The 11,645-nt window shown below is 47.3% G+C and overlaps 1 long non-coding RNA gene across 1 annotated transcript in view; it reads right to left on the bottom strand.

The window, feature by feature from the left end:
• Window positions 1–5,390: 5,390 nt before the first annotated feature.
• Window positions 5,391–11,645, bottom strand: part of LOC135375520 (uncharacterized) — a 39,863-nt gene continuing 33,608 nt past the window's right edge. Inside the window, exon 4 of the long non-coding RNA XR_010417267.1 lies at window positions 5,391–5,502. This is a non-coding gene — a long non-coding RNA (uncharacterized LOC135375520). The remainder of the gene's footprint in view (window positions 5,503–11,645) is intronic.

Genomic DNA, 11,645 nt, shown 5'->3' with positions numbered 1-11,645 from the left:
TCCTGAGGACGAATGTGACTCCGATTAATCTATGGACGAGGAATCTTCTGCTGCGAAGAACACACTTTCCAGCACGCCAACGCACGAACAGCAGTTCTGTGTGAGTGACAGTTCTCGAATGCGGAATTCCAGCGCACTTATTCCAAGAGGCTCGACATTCTCGACGTAGAAAGCGGTCACAAATGCCCACTGCCATTTTCGTTTTCGCCGGATTAGCGCCCGGAAGTGCGCGTATTACATGCGTCCTCGACAGATGGCGCGGGGTCATGCCATTGTTGACAGACTGCTCGGTTTCCTACTAGGTCCCTGGACATGCGATTATGGAAAATTCGATTACAGAAAAACTACAGCGATTTCAGCGGAGTTCTTTGACATTTGAGCTTTTGAAGGTTCAAGCTTTTCGCTGAACATAAAATTTCGATAGGTTTATATTCACTTTTCGGTCCCTTTAAAGCCAGCAGAAACAGCGGGCACGCTGGTACCGTCAACGCGCGTCTCCATCCCGGCTGTCAGATGGTCAGGCGTATAACTAGACTGCATCGTCACGCACTAGGCGGTAGCCGACTGAATAGCGGACTTTGCGAGATTTGGAACGAGACTTAACATGGCGGCACTTCCGGTTAGACCGCTAGACAGTCGACTAACCGCGGTATTGGAACGCAGCCAAAGAGACGAGGGCGAGGGTAGCGAGACATCCACGCGTGCCACGAGGAAAGAAATCGTTTGTTTTCATGCGCCACGGGCCCTCGTCTTGCCCTTCGCTTTCATTGGTCAGTCGCTCCCATCCGCAGTTTTCAGACGCGCAAGGGTCCAGCTCCCGTGGCTCAGTTGTGAGCGTACTGGCCATGTCACGTCGAGACTGGGAGATACCCAGGTTAGAATCCCGGTGCCGGCTGTGCTGTCTGGGGGTGTTTCCTGAATTTTCTTCAGCTTTTGCCTTCATGTTTTTGACTTCTTTCTCAAGTTCAGCACTGGATGGCATAATGAACAGGTAGTTTAGGAAGAGTCACGACTACAACAGGAATACAAGAAAAAGGTTACCAACCTATTGATAATCAAGCAGACATTACTCCTGCACAAGAACAGTCCTGGCTCTGGCAAAAGTGCTCAAGAGATGTGAATTCCAGTGAGACAGCGAAGCGCTTTTAAGCAGGTGATGTAGACGACTTTAGGCAGTAGGTTCGGATTTCACATGTCAGCCGAGCGAAGAGGAGATCGGTAATACCCGTCGCTTGTGTCGTGTAAGAAGAGAGCGTGGGGTAGAGCAGGATCCAACGAAATCTGTTGATAATCCTCGCGGCGCTAACACGGATATTAAAAACAAAAAAAAGCATAACTTTCTGGGCGTTTCAGTAAATACCTATGTTACTTGATCCCCCTTTGGCATTTTCACACAGGTTGGTGACACAGAGAGCCTGATACCCTAGTCAGACGGCAAACCTAAGGCCGTTAGCGGAACGGCGGTTACTTCACCTGTTGTCCAACCATCATTTCGAATGACATCGTTCTCTGCCCTAATTTATTGAAAACATGAGGCGTACGCCTTTTATGTGTCAATTATGAACTGCATAATTATGACAAAAAAGGTGTACGCCTCCCATTTTCAACAAATCAAGGCAAAGAACGATATCTTTCGAAATGATGGTTGGACAACAGGTGAAGTAACCGCCGTTCCGCTAACGGCCTTAGGTTGGCTGTCTGACTAGGGCATGATACGGTTTGTGTATCCTGATGTTTAACTGAGGCTGTTGTTACCTCTGCACAGCTGCGCAACATTCATCCAGGGTGTTCAGAATCATACTTGACCAACGACGAGAGCTGGGCCTGTGGGTACGAGGTCATAACGTTAAAGCGCTACGCCTATGTGTCTATGTGTTTTGTATCTCTCTCCGTCCTTTTGCCAGTAGCGCTTTAAAGTTACGGAGTAGAGAATCGTTTTTTAGAAAAATATATCACCATCGCACCAGTGGGCTGAAATTATGTCTCGTCAGAAGCACACGATAAACATGTGATGCATTGCTCGTGACGTTTTACGTAGATGTAGAGAAGCGCAACACGGGTTTGTAATCAGGGGGTCACTTATTTGAAAGAAGCGAACATGTCTGTTCTGGACTTTTCGTTCCTTGTTTCTCCCCAACTTCAAAGACGCGTGTTCACAACTAAGGCAGTAAAGGCAAATCAGCCGGTGGAATCAAAAAGTGATCTTAAAGTGTGTGGAGATGACTTCTCAGCTTCGACAGTGACTGCGACAGTAAATTGCGAGTGAGTTGGTGTTGACTTGACTTTGTCCCGGAGGTTAGGGAGAACACGTCAGATAAAATCAAAGCATACAGCGCAAGCACTCGATTATCAAAGTGGCAGTTCACACGTGCATCCCGAGACTTCTTGGCTAGAAAGGTAGACCAAGCAGGCATCAGCTTCGAAAAATTAGCGGGTTACTAAGCTGCCATGACAGCTCAATATTATGCTTAAATTTGGTCGAACGCCGATGCATCTCATTCGCTTGGCGTTTTGCTTTCCCGTGACACGTACGATATCCGATGAGTGCCAAATAGTTACCTAGCAACAATAACTTTATTTCAGGATGATGGGTGGGGAGTTTCATCGCCGGGGGCGATACTCTACCCCATTGCTGGAGGTGAAGCGGGGAATGGAGGAGTGGGTCCCGTTACAATGAGGATCGAAGTCCTGTGGCGTCCAAAAAGGCGAAGAGAGCCTTGAGGGCAGAGCGTTGGTGAGCTGGATGCGGCCAGGGGCCAAGCAATTTTGTGAGGGAGAGGGGACGGGAGTCTAGCTAGTTGAGGGAGGCGGAGAGTACGGAGCGGGAAGGGAGGTAGTGTGGGCAATGGAGAAGAATGTGCTCGAGATCTTCAACAGCACCGCAGTGACTGCAGTGGGGAGAGTTAACTTGTCTCAAGCGGTAGCGCTACGGAGCTGTGAAGGCCACGTCGAGGCGCATTCGATGAACTAATGCGGCGTCTTGACGAGAGATATGTGCTGGCATGCGGAAAGCGAGCGCTGGGTCAACTCTGCTCAGCATGGCGGGGGATTGTATGTCGGCGGTCCGTTGGCGGCTAGCCAGAGGAGTCACAAGGCTTCGAGGTATGGACCGCCGATCGCCTCTCAGTTGCAAAAGCTATGCCACTCCGATGTTTTCACTGTCGCAGGAAAAGAGAGGGAGTCACCCGTGTGGACGAAGTTCGGCGACAACGAAGAATTCGGAGAATGCATTCGTGGTATCGTGGAGGGAGTATTTTATCCAGAATCCCAAGCACGGAAGGGTGTTGAAAAAAATTTGGGGTCATTATTATAGTTACGTCATTAAAGCTTAACCTATCATTACCGACATGTAGCTAAAGGTGAAATCGCAAGGGCACCCCGTATATGGGGTATACGGGGAAAAAGTTAGGGGGGTGTCACTGAACATTTGGGGGGTTAGGGGGGTCTGGATAAATCACTGCGTGGAGGAAGCCTTTCAAGCCCATTGTCCCAAATGGCCGCAAGCATGACAAGAAATGTATCAGGACGAGATGAAGACGGGGGTTCGACTGTGTCTTAGCGTCGGACAGACAGACGAAAAAGATGTCTACATTTTGTCTCGATAATCTGCATAGGGAACGCAGTTCAGATCTAGTGGACGATGTGTAAATTAAAAAAAAAAAGTCAATTTACAAAACTTTGTCTCTTGGTTTTCTTCGAAAGGAAGTCCTCATGGTGATATGTTATGACAACCGGCTGTGGCTGGTAACTGAACTCTTGAGAAAGAAGAAAGTGAACCGCCAGTTTTTCCTCGGGTCGCTACTTCGGATACGACAAAAGAACATGACAATTGGGTTCCGAGCTGCGATGTGGTCAATTTTGCGAAATGAAGTCCGACATTTACATTCACCTCCTCTCCAACGCCAGCGTGAACAAGTTTCCCTCGAGTAAACTCAATACCTTCACGGTAGCTTTCAATAGTTCGCTTCAGCTTTCGTAGCACTATAAAATTAGCCTGATGGATCTCAGCATAAGGAACAATTTTTGAAATATCGAATACGAAAAGCAAGATGCGAAAAATTAGGTTGCTTACGAGGAAACCGTCGAAACCAAGAGGTCGTTACAAGTCACCGTCAACCTAGAAAATTATTTAAGGAAAGCCCTTTGATAATTTATCATTTCTTTCGTGTACAATAAATCGTGATTCCACCTCCGTTTACCCAAGGACGTGAAAATGCTGGAGTTGAACCATCGACTCACACAGGCGCTCGGCACATCGCTCGTACCACGCCACGCAATGCGAGGCAATGCGGTGAACAGGAAACATAAGGACCCTCCCAAAACGAGCAAATGCGAAGTCAGCTCTGCCTTACTGTCAGCAGTCAAGGTTGTACCCAAGGCCAAAATAATCATGGTACTGTGATGTTACACGTAAGGTTTGTCTGCCAGGTGTGGCGACATGTGGCACGTGCCGCAGGGGTAGGACTGCGGATAATTTGGACCACCTGGGGTTCTTTTAACGTGCGCCAGAAATCTTCAACGCACGGTGCTGGAAGCAATATTTACCTCCCCCACATTACTACCGCCCTCGGCCGGGATCGAACCCGCGATCTTGAGCTCAGCAAGACAGCACGTCAGCGACTCAATTACCGACTTAGGCCAAGCCAAGCTTAGACCAAGGCCAAGCTCGTTCAACATTGAAAAAAAAAAAAAAAAAGAGAGTATTTTCAACCACACTGGCTCGGCAACCTTGAGGAATCGGACTCACAACCGCAGTGAGGGGCACAACAGTGAAGAGCAACAACAACAACTTTATTTTGGCTTTGGAGGGTGGGGTGGTTCATCGCCACAGGCGATACTCTACCCCATTGCTGGTGGGAATGTGGGGAATAAAATACTAACGAGCCCCTTCACAATAACTATCGAAGTCCGATGGTGTCCAGTAATGTCAGAAGAGCTTTGAGCGCAGAGCGTTGCTGGGCTGAATTAGGCCAGAGACCAAGCATTTTCGATAGGGAGAAGGGGCGAGAGTCCAGCTGACGAAGAGCATTTGATGGCTTTGCTTTGACAAGACAGCGAAGACAAGGCACAGAAGATGATATCAGCGAGAATTTCGCTCCCGATAGACGTACGTGCGGGAATCTATGGCAGGAAAATGACACATCACAAATGGCGTGTCTCGTTCCTGGTCCTGGTGGCGTAAATTTGTTCACCGATTCTCCTCTTGGCAGCGCGCTTCCGCGCGCTGCCAGGTATGCTATGTTCGCTGCTCCGTTTAATCTTCCTAAAAAAAAAAAAAAAAAAAAAAAAACGCTTCAATGCCGAAGGTAAAACTTCAGTTCTAGACCCAGAATATTTATTCTTTGAGAAGTAAACAATAAAAAGGTCATTTTATACTTCAGTGGGTTTATTCGGGGTCACCCGCCATCAACTCTAGCGAAAGAATGTTGAACGAAACCAGCGGAGAATAGCCAAGGCAATGTTCCCGTCCCGGGGTACGAGGTCGTACTTCAGGTAGCAGACCTGAAACAAGGACAGCGGGTCAAAGAAGGCTGTGACACATTTGTTAAATGAAGTACAAAAATAAAGAACGTCGAGCGGCAATAAAAAAAAGTCATATGGTAGTCCACACGTGCTTGTTTGCAAGCGCCGCTGACCAGGAAATATACGGTCCACTAATTACTGGACTCGCATGAGGTGTACATGCACATAATTCCAAAACAAGAGAAAGAAAACACAAGATACATACGAGGGCAAATGTGATCGCGATTCGCACACATGAAGGAATTTCTACCTAAAATATTCCGCTATATGCGCGCTAATACAAATTGATGCCACAACAAGACTTGATGTTAGGAAGTGAAATGCGGTTGCGCGAGCGGACCCTTTTTTTTTTACTCGCGTGGATGCGTTTTTGTGCTGGCATACTCGCAAAGTCGCGTCTAATGAAAATACTGCAGCTTTAATGGCGCTCTTAAATCACCAATGATGCTAGAGTATGGCAAGCTCAGCATACAGTTGTAGGGAGCAAGGTTGAAAGCGTCTAACTATATGCGCCCCAGGTGCAGCCGATGTCGTCATCAGCTTCCCTGCCAGTGGTGACCATCGCATTGAGATATTTTAGTGAAACTTTCGAGATATCGCGATATTAACTAACTGCAGACCTTTCATGGTCTCAACACATTTCCCATATTGTCGCCGACGCTAACAGTTCCCTTGGCTTCTTACAACGCAGTCTAAGGCTTGCGCCCTTTCATGTAAAAAAACACGCTTACACGACTTTCATCAGGCCTAAACTTGAGTATGCATCGCCTATCTGAGACCCCTACCAGGACTTCGTAGCTTTCCTCTGCAGTTGAACGAGTACAAAATCGAGCAGTTCGCTACGACACTAGCATTACCGCTCTCAGGAGTGACCTTGCTCTTCCTACCTTATCATTGTGCCGTATCCAATCGGGATTTTCGCTTTTTCACAAAATATATCACAACCATTTCTTCCGTACATCTCCTTCCTACGTATCTGAACCTCATGATCACGAAAATAAGGTTTCCGTACATAAGTATAATACCCTTTACTGCTTCTAGTCGTTTATTCCCCGTTTGTCAAGACTCTGAAATGACCTTCCCCGCCATGTAGCACTTTTCATTGATCGTCCCCGGTTTCAGGCGTTCATCACCAATTTGTTACCTCTCCCCTGACTCTTCTTTCTGCTGTTTTTGTTTTTCCGCACTGTTGTTCGCGGCATCATATGTGTGTACATGCTTGCCGGTTTTTGCTTTATGTCTTGATGACTTTAGTGTTGTATTTCCCTTTTTTAGTATATTTGATGTCTCTCGTGCTGTTTGCCACACATGTTCGTTTTCTACAGTGTTATTGTCGCCCAACATCTCCGTTATGTTGTACCCGTTTTGGGTCTTTAACATATTATAAATAAATAAATATGGCAACAAAGTTTGAGCAGAAATCGAGTGAACGGGCATCGATGGACAGAACGAACAAAGACAAACTGGGCAGGAGTTTCATTTGGCGGGAGCGAGCAGCCGGTGAACGACCATTAGCCCTGTACCACCAGCGAGGGTGCAGTGATTAACATTTTCTTGTGGCTCGATATCAACGATCGGCAAAAAGCGAGCGCCATTTTAAGTGCAGACTTGTGCTGAGTCTGCCTACTACATTGCTTTGCGACTGGACACCGAATGTAAGCGAACAGCCAATGTTACACTTAGGAAGACTGGCAAATGTACACGACCGTAGTTTCCCATTATGCCTTTCTACACGTTACGATACACAAGCCTCAGGGTCGTACATTCGACCAGATTGTCAAGTACGATCGTGTTCAGGAACAGGAGGTAGTGTACATGGCGTGAGTCACAACAGTCGAGGGACTGTCGATGTTCAACAGTAGGAGATGACTTCAAGTTCTGTCATGCACTTGGGTGCGGCGGCCCGCAACTCAAATATTTCTGAACAGATTATCAGTGCTTACAACAGCACCAGCTTCCTAGAATCACTGTGCAAGCACCGGCGTTATGCGCATCCCTCGGTTAGTTGAACATTGTCAACTGTAACGTAGAGTAAATGCATAAGCGCCAGGCACCGAAGCTGACACCGTTGTTCAGTCGTCACTGCCTGGCTCTATCCTAGATATTGATAGGCGGCAGGAAGTCCATTGTGTCCCCTGACGGCCATGTAGGTCCTGCTGTATACACGTGCGACTGGGAAGTCCTGTGCCTTCGGCAGATTCCAACCGCGAAGCTAGGGACCATTTTGATGGATTTGTCACCGTAGGGAATAGTGCTGGGGAGAGCCCAACAGTGGTTCTAAAATCAGAGGTTCTCAAAAGAGAGGTACCATAATCACTTTCCCTGAACATGAATAACTTCCGAGGGCTTCGGGAGAAACATGAAAGGCTCGAAGCAATATGGAGGCAAGCTCGTATTTTAAACGGCTACCCTCGTGCGCCCTTCACGCGTTGTTGTTGCCTCAATTAAACCTCATCATTGAGTTCCTGCTTTCTTTAGTGATCTGCTGCTATAAGCTCGTACCTATAAATGTGACGAGCAGCACAATGCAATGTAAAATGGGTGGCGTAAACTCCGCTGTCGTGCAGCTCTGGGGACTCATTAACTTCGTCAAGTACAAGGAAGACATGGGGTTGGGTTCAGTTCTACGGTTACCATAGCAAAGCAACGCGCCTGAAGGAGCTGGACGGCACCACAAAATTCCTCTCCAAGAGGGCGAAAAGAAAGACTTTTGCCACCATGGAAACACGTTTAAGAATGACTATTTTTTGCCTGTTGTCGATCGATGTTTGGCGCCCCTAAAGCGGCGCTTTACCCAGTACGACGCTACTATGGCAACCGTCAGGGCTTTGTCAAGTGCTATGCCTCTAGCCGGAATGGACTACGAGGAAAGGCGTGAGAAATGTCTTTTGACCGGCTGCATCCGACGCCACACGGGAACTATCAGTATTTTAGCCTGTCTCAATTCAAAATCCCCTCATTCACGATTTTTCTAGCGGGTGAAATGGGAAGACGTCTACCGTTCCGATCCATAGGTAGCATTATAGGGTACCGTTCCGATCCATAGGTACCAATTTAACGTTGCACTTCAAATATTTCCCGTAATTCCTCCAAATAATTCGCGTGTATATGGGAACCCTTCTCCAAAGAGGAGGTGGTGTGTTGAGCAACATATCCAAGTTTACCATTCCCATATGCCAACAAATAAAACCAATATCCAAGAAAAAGTTAAAGCGTTTGGAACGGAATCTGGCCGATGGCGAAGGTATATCCTGCGCAGTAAAATGACAGCCATAGCAATGGGGAAAGACATGCTGGATGCCGTGCAGGGCTCTGGAAGGAACAATGGAAAGAAACGTCGCAAAAGACAGCAAAAGGCACGGACACACGACGCACCTGCGCATATCTTTGGTTCACAATGGAGGTCGCACATCCGCTGCGCTCTGGCCATGACGTTAACTAAAGACAAAAAAACAGTCGCAACGGTCACCACTCTGTCTGACGAGTGATGTGATGATATTCGAACCCCCTTCTGTTTTTTACGGAGTGGAAGATACTTCGTACTAAATCTTTTATCCTGTCAATGGGGTAAATAATACAGTGATCGAATTTTCTATTCAAAATTTGCAAAGGGCAGACTTCAATCTCCACGGCATCTTCGCGTCTTTGACCGCACGTATCGTTCGCGACGACGGAGGAGAAATTGATTAGGAAGATGTCGTTTTTCCAATAAACCATCTGTTGAGTGGCATGGTTAAGACGGTCACCATTTATTTCACCTGCACAATGACGACACTGCGATGAAGAGTACCCATACCTTTTCTGGCACGCCTGATCTTCTCGTAATGTTCCGTTTGTGAGATCAGGTATGTCAGGGAGAGTGCAGGCATCTATCGACCAACCCAAGAGACCTCTGTGTATGTATTCAATAAAGGTGTTCCCGTGAAAAAAAAAACACGGGGTCTCGTCAGAGTTATTCAGACTATTTAATACGTTGAATTTCGATAGCCAAACGGTGGTTTAGTAAATCAGTGACAAAGTTCACGATGTAGACTGCTTGCAAATGATGCTGCTTCCACAGTGCGTACTTAATATGAGCAATAGCACGAGCGAGAAAATCCAGATGTCTGTGGAGACATAGTTGAATTCTGTGTTGGAGGAGCTCACATATTCGCTCATCAGTCCCAAGGGTTCTTCCAGAACGGTTATACTGACGTTCTTGTAATGGGCGCAGACCATCTACAGTGGCCCCGGAAAGATCTCTCCTATATTGCCAAAGCCCACCATATCTATGACGTAGCGAAAAGCAGTGATGACGAGCTCGTTACGGGGACTCTCATTGTTGAAACGTTCATTGTTCACTTCTTCTCAAAAAGCGTGGATACGGGGACAAGTTTGTAAAGTGTGGTAGCTAAACATTTCCACGTAGGGGTCATGCGAGCGCAGTGCGCGCTGCCTTTATAGGGTGTTTTCAAATAAACACACACAAAGAAACAAGAGCGAAACCGAAATGGAGAAGCAACCCGTTGCCGCCAAGAGTGCGCGTGCAGAGATAGGAGAGAGTGAAACTAAAATGGGGAGCGCCCGCTAGGAGTTCACCGCTGGGTGCGGGCCGGTTGCGGTGGCGCAGAGGGCGCTAGGAGCGTGCGCATGCATAGTACCCATATAACGGTGCTAGCGTCAGTCGGTCGCTGGCTCTCGTGGAGTGACGACGTGCGGTCGGTAGCTCCGCCGTTGCAGCACCGCATCAGTTGAGGCTTGGCTGTCGAGGGGAGTGGATGCTCTATTGCCGCTGAGGAAAGTGAGTGATTTGCCATAGCCTTTTTCCCGATGTTTGCACATTTGTTACTGCACTCGTGCTAAGCTTTTTCTCCGTGCTGTCACATGTTTAACATTTGCCGTAGCGGTAAGGCCTTTCTCCACATGACTGCACACGTTTGGCAGTGACTTCCACGATGTTGAGTAACGGAGTGTTGCGTGTCTGAGGCATACCTGCAAACTTGGGAACATCCAAATTTGGGAGACTTCAAAAGGGGGTAGGGGCTAGAAGGAAGCCATTATTGGGAGACTTTTATTTGCATATGTAATAGGAGCACACTTGAAGCCAGCAGCATCATGGAGCACAAGCTTCGCAGCAACAAACTTTGCCCTCTCCAAGAAACTATCCGGGTGTCAAGCAGTGGCAAGGATATGACACTTTCTCAAAAGAACGTGAAGACAAAACTGTCTTAGTTCTCTTCACAATGCTGAACTGCCCTCACATTCAACATTACTCGTTCAGCACTACCTCAGTAATGTGTCTGAAATTCAAAAGCCCATCTAGACTTCCCAGGAGAGCCTAAGTATAATAGTTGTTGAACAAGTTAGTTCAAGAGTCATTAAAAAAGTAGTCTGCATAATACGTCAGAACCATCAGACACAGTTGTACACCACTGTGGTCAGTGTAGCATGCATATCATGAGCTCTTATGGGCGGTTTCCAATTTCACTGACAGGTGCAGTTGACATAGTTCGAAGGACAATCCTGCTCCGTGTTTCCAACTTCCAACGCTGCAAAGCAATAGGCTTTGCAACCGTGAACTCTGCCGAACGCATGGTGCCCTTCCTGGACGCGATCATGCGTCCCAATTCATCTGCGTATTGCTTCAGAAACACGTCTAGATACTTGTTGCACTTACACTGAGCTGTGATGTGCAATATGCAAGGTAGAAACAGTGCAAAGGCACCTTTGTCGCAAGAAAACATAAGGAGAAAATGCCCGAAACTCGAAGTCCTAGAACTAGATCCATGACCAGAACCCCTGAAATTCATAACATGGAGGCTCCAGAAAGCGATAGCGATGCCGATAGCAATCGTGCTGGTATTAGATTTACGTTTTCGTCTGTGTGGCCAGAGAAAAAGCAGGTGTTTGAGATATAGAGGAAACAATTGCGTTTTCTGGGAGATTTGCTTCTCAGTCGTGCAATCATACAAACCGGTTTGAATCCGGGAGTCTCTTTGATGAATCGGGAGAGTTGGCAGGTATGGTCTTAAGCTTTTTCTCTGTGTTGTCGCATGTTTAGCGGTGTGCGCCTAGCATTTTGTGGTTGGCGTGTTGTGTTAGCTGTTTTGCAGTTCCCAGTAAACCACGAACGTCTAATGGAC

The sequence above is a fragment of the Ornithodoros turicata genome, chromosome 1 (genome assembly GCF_037126465.1).
Source record: "Ornithodoros turicata isolate Travis chromosome 1, ASM3712646v1, whole genome shotgun sequence".
Lineage (NCBI taxonomy): Eukaryota > Metazoa > Arthropoda > Arachnida > Ixodida > Argasidae > Ornithodoros > Ornithodoros turicata.
This window is presented reverse-complemented; position numbering and strand designations above follow the sequence as displayed.